This window comes from Salvelinus alpinus, chromosome 11 (assembly GCF_045679555.1).
Source record: "Salvelinus alpinus chromosome 11, SLU_Salpinus.1, whole genome shotgun sequence".
Lineage (NCBI taxonomy): Eukaryota > Metazoa > Chordata > Actinopteri > Salmoniformes > Salmonidae > Salvelinus > Salvelinus alpinus.
This window is the reverse complement of record NC_092096.1, coordinates 69,503,024-69,513,023: the sequence shown is the minus strand read 5'-3', so window position 1 is coordinate 69,513,023 and position 10,000 is coordinate 69,503,024. Positions and strand designations below refer to the sequence as shown.

The 10,000-nt window shown below is 45.1% G+C and overlaps 1 non-coding gene across 1 annotated transcript; it reads left to right on the top strand.

Moving 5' to 3' along the window:
• Positions 1-425: 425 nt before the first annotated feature.
• trnar-ccu (transfer RNA arginine (anticodon CCU)) lies at positions 426-498 on the top strand. The gene has a single exon. It is a non-coding gene; the product is annotated as a tRNA-Arg (tRNA).
• The last annotated feature ends 9,502 nt before the right edge of the window (positions 499-10,000 follow it).

The following is a 10,000-nucleotide window of genomic DNA, read 5'->3' as shown; positions in this document are numbered from 1 at the left end:
TCAAGTATTTTTTGGGGGTGCCTGAAAGCGGAGTGATGAAGTGGAAGTATCCTGGGCAGTTAACCCAGTGATTTATGGATCGAAACCATCCTCTGCTGTCCAGTTTGTTTTCAGCAATGAAGTGCAAAAACAAATATAAAAAGCATAATTCCATGGGCATGTCTCTGTGCCCTCTGTGATGCTTTTTTTGACTTCTTTTGTCAGATATCCTACTCTATTTTTAAAAATGAAGTGCAAACAGGGTAAAAAAAAGTGTAATTTCATGGACATGTCTTTGTGCCCTCCGTGATTCTTTTTTTAACTGCTTCTATCAGTTCGTACAGGTCATACTGATTACAGAGGCGCAGCGGAAGCGTGATGGCCCCGTAACCCAGAGGTTGATAGATCGAAACCACTCTCTGCTATCCAGATAGTTTTTAGCAAGTGCCCCAGTTGCCTAATGGATAAGGCACTGGCCTCCTAAGCCAGGGATTGTGGGTTCGAGTCCCATCTGGGGTGGATGAAGGCAATTTGGGATAGAAAAAGAGAGCTGGGCATTTAACACAGAGGTTGATGCATTGAAGCTATCCTATTCTATTTTTAGAAATGAAGTGCAAACAGGGTAAAAAAAAGTATAATTTCATGGGCATGTCTCTGTGCCCTCTGTGATTCTTTGTTTGACTGCTTCTTTCAGTTTGTATAGGTCATACTGATTACAGAGGCGCAGCGGAAGCGTGATGGCCCCGTAACCCAGAGGTTGATAGATCGAAACCACTCTCTGCTATCCAGATAGTTTTTAGCAAGTGCCCCAGTGGCCTAATGGATAAGGCTGAATACGCCCCTTTTTGGGATTGAGGAAGTGTTTGGAGGGAGTTGGTTGTTGAGTGGGAGAAAAAAAAATAAAAAAATTAATTTGGCTGTTTTGAAGTAAATATCTTTTTGTTTGGTGATTTTTTGTTAAACAATTCTTGTTGGAATTATTAGTGAAGGTTTTTTCCCCTAGCAGCTTGCGCTGTTAGGGGAAAGGTATTTTCATTTCCTTAAGGGAAGTTTGAAAGACCAAACGGACTTGTAAAGAAGCATGGATATGAGTAGGAGATTGGTTTCTGATTTGGACCGAAGAGTGGACGATATGGTTTCGACTACTGGGAAGAATTTTCGAAGAACATTCGCAGAGTACGACCCTGCCTCACGCAGGAAGCGGCGCAGGTCCTAATCCAGGCACTTGTCATCTCCCGTCTGGATTACTGCAACTCGCTGTTGGCTGGGCTCCCTGCCTGTGCCATTAAACCCCTACAACTCATCCAGAACGCCGCAGCCCGTCTGGTGTTCAACTTTCCCAAGTTCTCTCACGTCACCCCGCTCCTCCGCTCTCTCCACTGGCTTCCAGTTGAAGCTCGCATCCGCTACAAGACCATGGTGCTTGCCTACGGAGCTGTGAGGGGAACGGCACCTCCGTACCTTCAGGCTCTGATCAGGCCCTACACCCAAACAAGGGCACTGCGTTCATCCACCTCTGGCCTGCTCGCCTCCCTACCTCTGAGGAAGTACAGTTCCCGCTCAGCCCAGTCAAAACTGTTCGCTGCTCTGGCACCCCAATGGTGGAACAAACTCCCTCACGACGCCAGGTCAGCGGAGTCAATCACCACCTTCCGGAGACACCTGAAACCCCACCTCTTTAAGGAATACCTAGGATAGGATAAAGTAATCCTTCTACCCCCCCCCCCTTAAAAGAGTTAGATGCACTATTGTAAAGTGGTTGTTCCACTGGATATCATAAGGTGAATGCACCAATTTGTAAGTCGCTCTGGATAAGAGCGTCTGCTAAATGACTTAAATGTAAATGTAAAAGAATTTGAAGGGTGAAATGAAGACTGGCAGAGGTGCGGCAGGAGAAAAGATGGCTGGGGAGCGGGCTGTTCCCCGGGTGTTTGAAAGAAGTTTAACGGTGGCGGTGGAGATCATTGGGGAGGACAAGATAACGATGATGGAGCTTCTACGGGGGATCAAGGAGGTATGCGGTTTGGTGGTGGGGTGTCGTTTTAAGACGAAGAATAAATATGAGATAACAATGAGTCATGCGAAAGGGAAGGAGAGACTTATGGATGGATTTAAAATTAAAGACTCATGTGTAATGGCTAAGGATTTATCACATGATGAACTGGTGGTGTCCTTTTTGAATTTACCGACGTATATCTCGGATGAGGAAATAATAAATAAATTGAATGGATGGGGAGTTGCAGCAGTGTCTACAATCAAGAGGAGAATGTGGCCAGGAACTGAAATTGCAGACGGTACGCGTTTCTGTAAGGTACGATTTACAAACAATGTCCAATCGTTGCCATATTCAACGAAATTTGAGACTCTGGAGGGAGCTGAATATATCAGGGTAATACATGACAGGCAGGTGAAAGTGTGTAGGCTTTGTATTCAGCCTGGTCATGTAGTACGTGATTGCCCTGAATTTAGGTGTTACAAATGTATGGAGCAGGGGCATTATGGGTTAGGGAGTGTCCTGAGAGGGGCATTATGGGTTAGGGAGTGTCCTGAGAGGGGCATTATGGGTTAGGGAGTGTCCTGAGAGGGGCATTATGGGTTAGGGAGTGTCCTGGGAGGGGCATTATGGGTTAGGGAGTGTCCTGAGAGGGGCATTATGGGTTAGGGAGTGTCCTGAGAGGGGCATCATGGGTTAGGGAGTGTCCTGAGAGGGGCATTATGGGTTAGGGAGTGTCCTGGGAGGGGCATTATGGGTTAGGGAGTGTCCTGAGAGGGGCATTATGGGTTAGGGAGTGTCCTGAGAGGGGCATTATGGGTTAGGGAGTGTCCTGAGAGGGGCATTATGGGTTAGGGAGTGTCCTGAGAGGGGCATTATGGGTTAGGGAGTGTCCTGAGAGGGGCATTATGGGTTAGGGAGTGTCCTGAGAGGGGCATTATGGGTTAGGGAGTGTCCTGAGAGGGGCATTATGGGTTAGGGAGTGTCCTGAGAGGGGCATTATGGGTTAGGGAGTGTCCTGAGAGGGGCATTATGGGTTAGGGAGTGTCCTGAGAGGGGCATTATGGGTTAGGGAGTGTCCTGAGAGGGGCATTATGGGTTAGGGAGTGTCCTGAGAGGGGCATTATGGGTTAGGGAGTGTCCTGAGAGGGGCATTATGGGTTAGGGAGTGTCCTGAGAGGGGCATTATGGGTTAGGGAGTGTCCTGAGAGGGGCATTATGGGTTAGGGAGTGTCCTGAGAGGGGCATTATGGGTTAGGGAGTGTCCTGAGAGAAGAAGGAGATGTGAGGAATGTGAATCATTTAACTGTATATGTGGTGAAAGGGTGGGTGAAGAGATTGAGATAATGAAAGAGAGAGGCTCAGTATCTGAGGAAGTGTGTGAAAGGGTGGGTGAAGAGCTTGAGATAATGAGTGAGAGAGGCTCAGTATCTGAGGAAGTGTGTGAAAGGGGGGGTGAAGAGCTTGAGATAATGAGTGAGAGAGGCTCAGTATCTGAGGAAGGGTGTGAAAGGGGGGGTGAAGAGCTTGAGATAATGAGTGAGAGAGGCTCAGTATCTGAGGAAGTGTGTGAAAGGGGGGGTGAAGAGCTTGAGATAATGAGTGAGAGAGGCTCAGTATCTGAGGAAGGGTGTGTGGAAGAAAGTGATATGGGAGAGGAGAATGAAATGGAGGGGATAAGTGGGATGAATGAAGGGGTGATAAATCCCAGCAAGTCTGCAGAGATGGGGGTGACGGAGCTGGGATCCAGTATGGACAGTGCGGTAGAATGGTTGGATTCATCGGAGGGTGTGGAGGGAGAAGATGCGAGATGTGGAAGAGCTCAGATGGATTTTCAGAAAGCTGAGTATGGCAAGGACCCATGCACAGAGCCTATAATGGAAGATGTAAAAACTGAAGGGACTGTTCAGAATGTCAAGTCTATTGTGGGGGAAGGGAATGATCCAACTTCTCCTAACAGTCTGATGGGATCAGGGGATGAGATAGATTATGGAGTGATTAAGGCTTTAGTAAGTCAAAAGAGAATATCGACAAAGTATAAGAAGTGCAGTAAGAAGCTTAAATATCAGAAGAAGGAATGAGATGAAATCTATGGCAAATGTTTGTGTTAACTAATGTCGGGTATAAAGATATTTTCTTTAAATGCACGTGGGTTGAGTGGGGCTGACAAGCTGAATATGTTATTGGCATTGACGGATGCAGATATTATATGTGCACAGGAGACAAAATGGTCTCCTGTATCTATGGGTTTTGTGAGTAGAGTATGGACAGATCTATGTTTTGTTAGTCATGGGGTAGTAGGTGCATGTGGGGTGGTGATACTGATTAAAAGGGGGGTAGTGGAAAATGTAAAGAGAGTGAGAACGCCTTATGAAGGTCGACTTCTTGCTCTAGATTTTTCAGTGGGTTCTGTAGACTATCGTATAATTAATGTGTATGCCCCAAATGTAGAAAAGGAGAGGGAGGTTTTTTTCAGGGCAATTCGGTCTCTGTGTAATGACAATACAATTTTGGTTGGGGATTTTAATGTGTGGTTAAGTCGGTTAGATGCGACGAGCAGTGTGCAATTCCGCTCTGACACATCACGAAAGGAACTGTTGTCAGTTATGGGAGATTATGATTTACATGATGTATGGAGAGAAAGTTACCCTGGGAGGAGGGGTTTTTCGAGAAGGCAAATAGTTTTAAATAAGGTGAAACAAAGTAGGATTGATTACTGTTTCACGGGAAAGAATGTACAGCATTTAGTACATGATCCTGAATATGTTTTTAATGCTTTAAGTGATCATGCTGCGTTGGTATTTTCTTGTGGAGTAAAGACACCTACTAAATCTGGTGGGCTGTGGTGTTTAAATAATAGCTTGCTAGAGGAGGAAAACTATATTGATATGATATCAGAATGTATTGGGAGGGCCAAAAGACAGCAGTTAATGGAGGAGAATATGGGCTTGTGGTGAGAGGAGCTGAAAATCAAATGTAAGGAATTGACTATAAAATATGCTGTTAAGAGGAATTCTTTTTTGAAAAAGAAGGAGAGGGAACTACGTCAGAAGGTTCAATATGAACTTGAGTGTATAGCAAATGATGAAGATCATGGGGTGGAGGATTATTTACTGGCTAAGGATGCACTTGATGAATATGAGAAGAAGAAATGTTATGCGGCGATTGTAAGGAGTAGAGTGCAATATGCGATAGAGGGGGAAAGATGTACTTCATTTTTCTTGAATTTAGAAAAAAGAAGGCAAGAGAAGACTTATATTACGGAATTAATTAATGATAAGGGGGAAAAGGTTAATGATTTGGTGGGGATTCTGGATACGGTAGAGAGATATTATGAATGTTTATTTAAAAAAGAAGAGGTTAATGATTCCTGTATGGATAAGGTGCTTGATCATGTGGATACTAAGTTAACAGAAGGGGAAAAAAACATGTGTGATGAAGATATGAGTCTAACGGACATTAAGGAGGCCATATTTGCTGCTAATTGCAATAGGAGTCCGGGGTCTGATGGCCTAACTGCAGAATTTTATAAATCTTTTGCAGATTTGTTGGCTCCAATTTTAAGAAAACTGTATGAATATATTGAAAAGACTCAAGTGGTGCCAGATTCGCTGGCCACAGGAGTTTTAACCATATTGTATAAAAATAAAGGGAGTCGTGTAAATTTGGATAATTATCGACCGTTGACACTTTTAAATTGTGATTATAAGATCTTAGCCAAGGTCTTAGCTAATAGAGTTAAAAATGTTATAGGAGGAGTAATAGCAGAGACACAAGTATATAGTGTACCAGGGAGGGATATTTCTGACACAGTGGGAACAATAAGGGATGTGATAAAGCATATGGGGGAGGAAGGGGGTTTTGTGATGAGTCTGGATCTAAATTTAACATTTAACATTTAAGTCATTTAGCAGACGCTCTTATCCAGAGCGACTTACAAATTGGTGCATTCACCTTATGACATCCAGTGGAACGGCCACTTTACAATAGTGCATCTAAATCTTTTAAGGGGGGGGGGGAGTGAGAAGGATTACTTTATCCTATCCTAGGTATTCCTTAAAGAGGTGGGGTTTCAGGTGTCTCCGGAAGGTGGTGATTGACTCCGCTGTCCTGGCGTCGTGAGGGAGTTTGTTCCACCATTGGGGGGCCAGAGCAGCGAACAGTTTTGACTGGGCTGAGCGGGAACTGTACTTCCTCAGTGGTAGGGAGGCGAGCAGGCCAGAGGTGGATGAACGCAGTGCCCTTGTTTGGGTGTAGGGCCTGATCAGAGCCTGGAGGTACTGAGGTGCCGTTCCCCTCACAGCTCCGTAGGCAAGCACCATGGTCTTGTAGCGGATGCGAGCTTCAACTGGAAGCCAGTGGAGAGAGCGGAGGAGCGGGGTGACGTGAGAGAACTTGGGAAGGTTGAACACCAGACGGGCTGCGGCGTTCTGGATGAGTTGTAGGGGTTTAATGGCACAGGCAGGGAGCCCAGCCAACAGCGAGTTGCAGTAATCCAGACGGGAGATGACAAGTGCCTGGATTAGGACCTGCGCCGCTTCCTGTGTGAGGCAGGGTCGTACTCTGCGGATGTTGTAGAGCATGAACCTACAGGAACGGGCCACCGCCTTGATGTTGGTTGAGAACGACAGGGTGTTGTCCAGGATCACGCCAAGGTTCTTAGCGCTCTGGGAGGAGGACACAATGGAGTTGTCAACCGTGATGGCGAGATCATGGAACGGGCAGTCCTTCCCCGGGAGGAAGAGCAGCTCCGTCTTGCCGAGGTTCAGCTTGAGGTGGTGATCCGTCATCCACACTGATATGTCTGCCAGACATGCAGAGATGCGATTCGCCACCTGGTCATCAGAAGGGGGAAAGGAGAAGATTAGTTGTGTGTCGTCTGCATAGCAATGATAGGAGAGACCATGTGAGGTTATGACAGAGCCAAGTGACTTGGTGTATAGCGAGAATAGGAGAGGGCCTAGAACAGAGCCCTGGGGGACACCAGTGGTGAGAGCACGTGGTGAGGAGACAGATTCTCGCCACGCCACCTGGTAGGAGCGACCTGTCAGGTAGGACGCAATCCAAGCGTGGGCCGCGCCGGAGATGCCCAACTCGGAGAGGGTGGAGAGGAGGATCTGATGGTTCACAGTATCGAAGGCAGCCGATAGGTCTAGAAGGATGAGAGCAGAGGAGAGAGAGTTAGCTTTAGCAGTGCGGAGCGCCTCCGTGATACAGAGAAGAGCAGTCTCAGTTGAATGACTAGTCTTGAAACCTGACTGATTTGGATCAAGAAGGTCATTCTGAGAGAGATAGCGGGAGAGCTGGCCAAGGACGGCACGTTCAAGAGTTTTGGAGAGAAAAGAAAGAAGGGATACTGGTCTGTAGTTGTTGACATCGGAGGGATCGAGTGTAGGTTTTTTCAGAAGGGGTGCAACTCTCGCTCTCTTGAAGACGGAAGGGACGTAGCCAGCGGTCAGGGATGAGTTGATGAGCGAGGTGAGGTAAGGGAGAAGGTCTCCGGAAATGGTCTGGAGAAGAGAGGAGGGGATAGGGTCAAGCGGGCAGGTTGTTGGGCGGCCGGCCGTCACAAGACGCGAGATTTCATCTGGAGAGAGAGGGGAGAAAGAGGTCAGAGCACAGGGTGGGGCAGTGTGAGCAGAACCAGCGGTGTCGTTTGACTTAGCAAACGAGGATCGGATGTCGTCGACCTTCTTTTCAAAATGGTTGACGAAGTCATCTGCAGAGAGGGAGGAGGGGGGGGGAGGGGGAGGAGGATTCAGGAGGGAGGAGAAGGTGGCAAAGAGCTTCCTGGGGTTAGAGGCAGATGCTTGGAATTTAGAGTGGTAGAAAGTGGCTTTAGCAGCAGAGACAGAAGAGGAAAATGTAGAGAGGAGGGAGTGAAAGGATGCCAGGTCCGCAGGGAGGCGAGTTTTCCTCCATTTCCGCTCGGCTGCCCGGAGCCCTGTTCTAAGGCTTAAGGCTTAAGGCTTTTGATAGAGTTGATCATTCCTTTTTATTGCGTACACTTGGGAAATTTGGTTTTGGTGAAAGAATGATAGGTTGGATTAGATTACTGTATGGATCTGCAAGGAGCAGAGTAAAATGTAATGGACTTTTAACAGATTCTTTTCCTCTGGAGAGATCTGTTAGGCAGGGGTGTCCGTTATCAGCTGCTCTTTATAGTTTATCGGTGGAGCCGCTTGCAGCAATGATTAAAGCAAACAAATTAATTCGAGGTATACGGATACCGGATGGGGGGGAGAGTGTTATACAGCAATATGCGGATGATACTACATGTACTGTGATAGATGTTGAAAGTGTGAAGAATGTAATGGAGTGCTTTGAGGTATATGGCAAGGCATCAGGGGCAAAACTTAATGTTGAAAAATCTGAAATAATGTATGTGGGGATAGATGAAAAGGTGGACTGTGGATTCCCTTTCAAAAAGGCTGAAGGTAATATAAAGACTTTAGGGGTGGTTTTGGGGGTGGATGAAGAAGGGACGAGAGATGTGACATGGACTGGGGTTTTGAATAAAATAAAACATACTCTATCCTATTGGAAGGCAAGAAAACTGTTTTTAAGGGGGAAAGTGGTGGTGATTAATTCATTGGTAGCATCCAAATGTATCTATGTTTTAAGTTCGTTGGATATGCCACAATGGGTGTTAAAAGAATTCAATGGTTTGGTTACAGATTTCCTATGGGAGGGGAAGGGGACTAGGATTGCAAGGGCAACTCTTATCTCGGATTTAAAGGATGGCGGGTTGAAATTGGTGGATTTGGATGTGAAGAGAAAAGCAATGAGAATAAAAACTGTGCAAAAATACTTATATGGGGAGATAGATTATGGATGGAAAAGGTTTTTTAAATATTTTTTGTACAGAAGTGGGGGTTGTGAAGAAAATGGATTATTGATGTCATGGAAGAAGGATATGTTGGAGGATTTGCCTGAGTTCTATAAGGAGGTGTTCATGGCATGGGGGGAATTTCTTCCCCAGATTGAGTATACATGTACAAATAAGGACAACATATTTAATCAGCCTGTGTTTCTAAATCAGAAAATAGAGAGTGATGGGAAAGTGCTGTACAACAAATTGTTTATGAAGGCTGGATTAATTTTGGTAAAAGATTTTCTTTACGAGGTTATACCTGGGTTTTTAAGGGGGAAGGCAATTCTGGATACTGTGTGGGAGTTTGATGATACAGTGGAGAGTAAATTAGTATTAAAGATATATGAAAAAATAAAATTATGTATTCCGGGTGAGTGGATAAAAGTGATAAACGGGGAGGGGGAATATGAGGACTTGTATGTGCTGCCAAGTCTCTATGTGAGTAAAGGATCGGGGAAAGAATTATTATCAAAAGTAACACAGAAAAGATTGTACAAGTGTATGTTGAAGCCTATGTGTGTGAGGCCTGCAGGTGAGAGGATGTGGAGAAAAATGTTTATTGATTTGGATGTCTCTTTGCTGTGGGAGAATTTGGTTTTGTTTGGGAATAAACGGAACTGTGAGAACATGGATTTTATGTTACGGCATAATCGTATATACACAAATATTGTTTTGCATCAGATAAACAGGGATGTACAGCGGGAATGTGATGTGTGTATGATGAAGCCAGAGTCTTTGTTGCATTTATTTGTTGAATGTCCATGTCTGACAGATTTTTTCAATGAAGTAAAACTTTTGTTGTGGAGGCACTGGAAAAGAGAGTTTTTGGAAAGTTTTGATTGGGATAGGTTAATATTATTTGGAGTGGTGGGGAAATGTTTGGGTGTGAATGTGTACCTGTTGAATATTGTTTTGAGTTTTGTGAGGTATGCAATTTACTGTAGAAGGAACATGAAACATTTTGAAGGGAAAAAGGTAAATGTCTGGGTAATTTTTAAAGCAGGTTTAAGAAAGCAGATGGAAGTAATGTTTAATGCAAAATTAGAGAAATTTGAAAATATGTTTATAAAGGGGAGTACTTTAGTGTCTATGGAGGAGGGAGGAGGGGGATTTAGGGTGAACTTCTGAAATGGTGTATGTCTAATGTCTATATT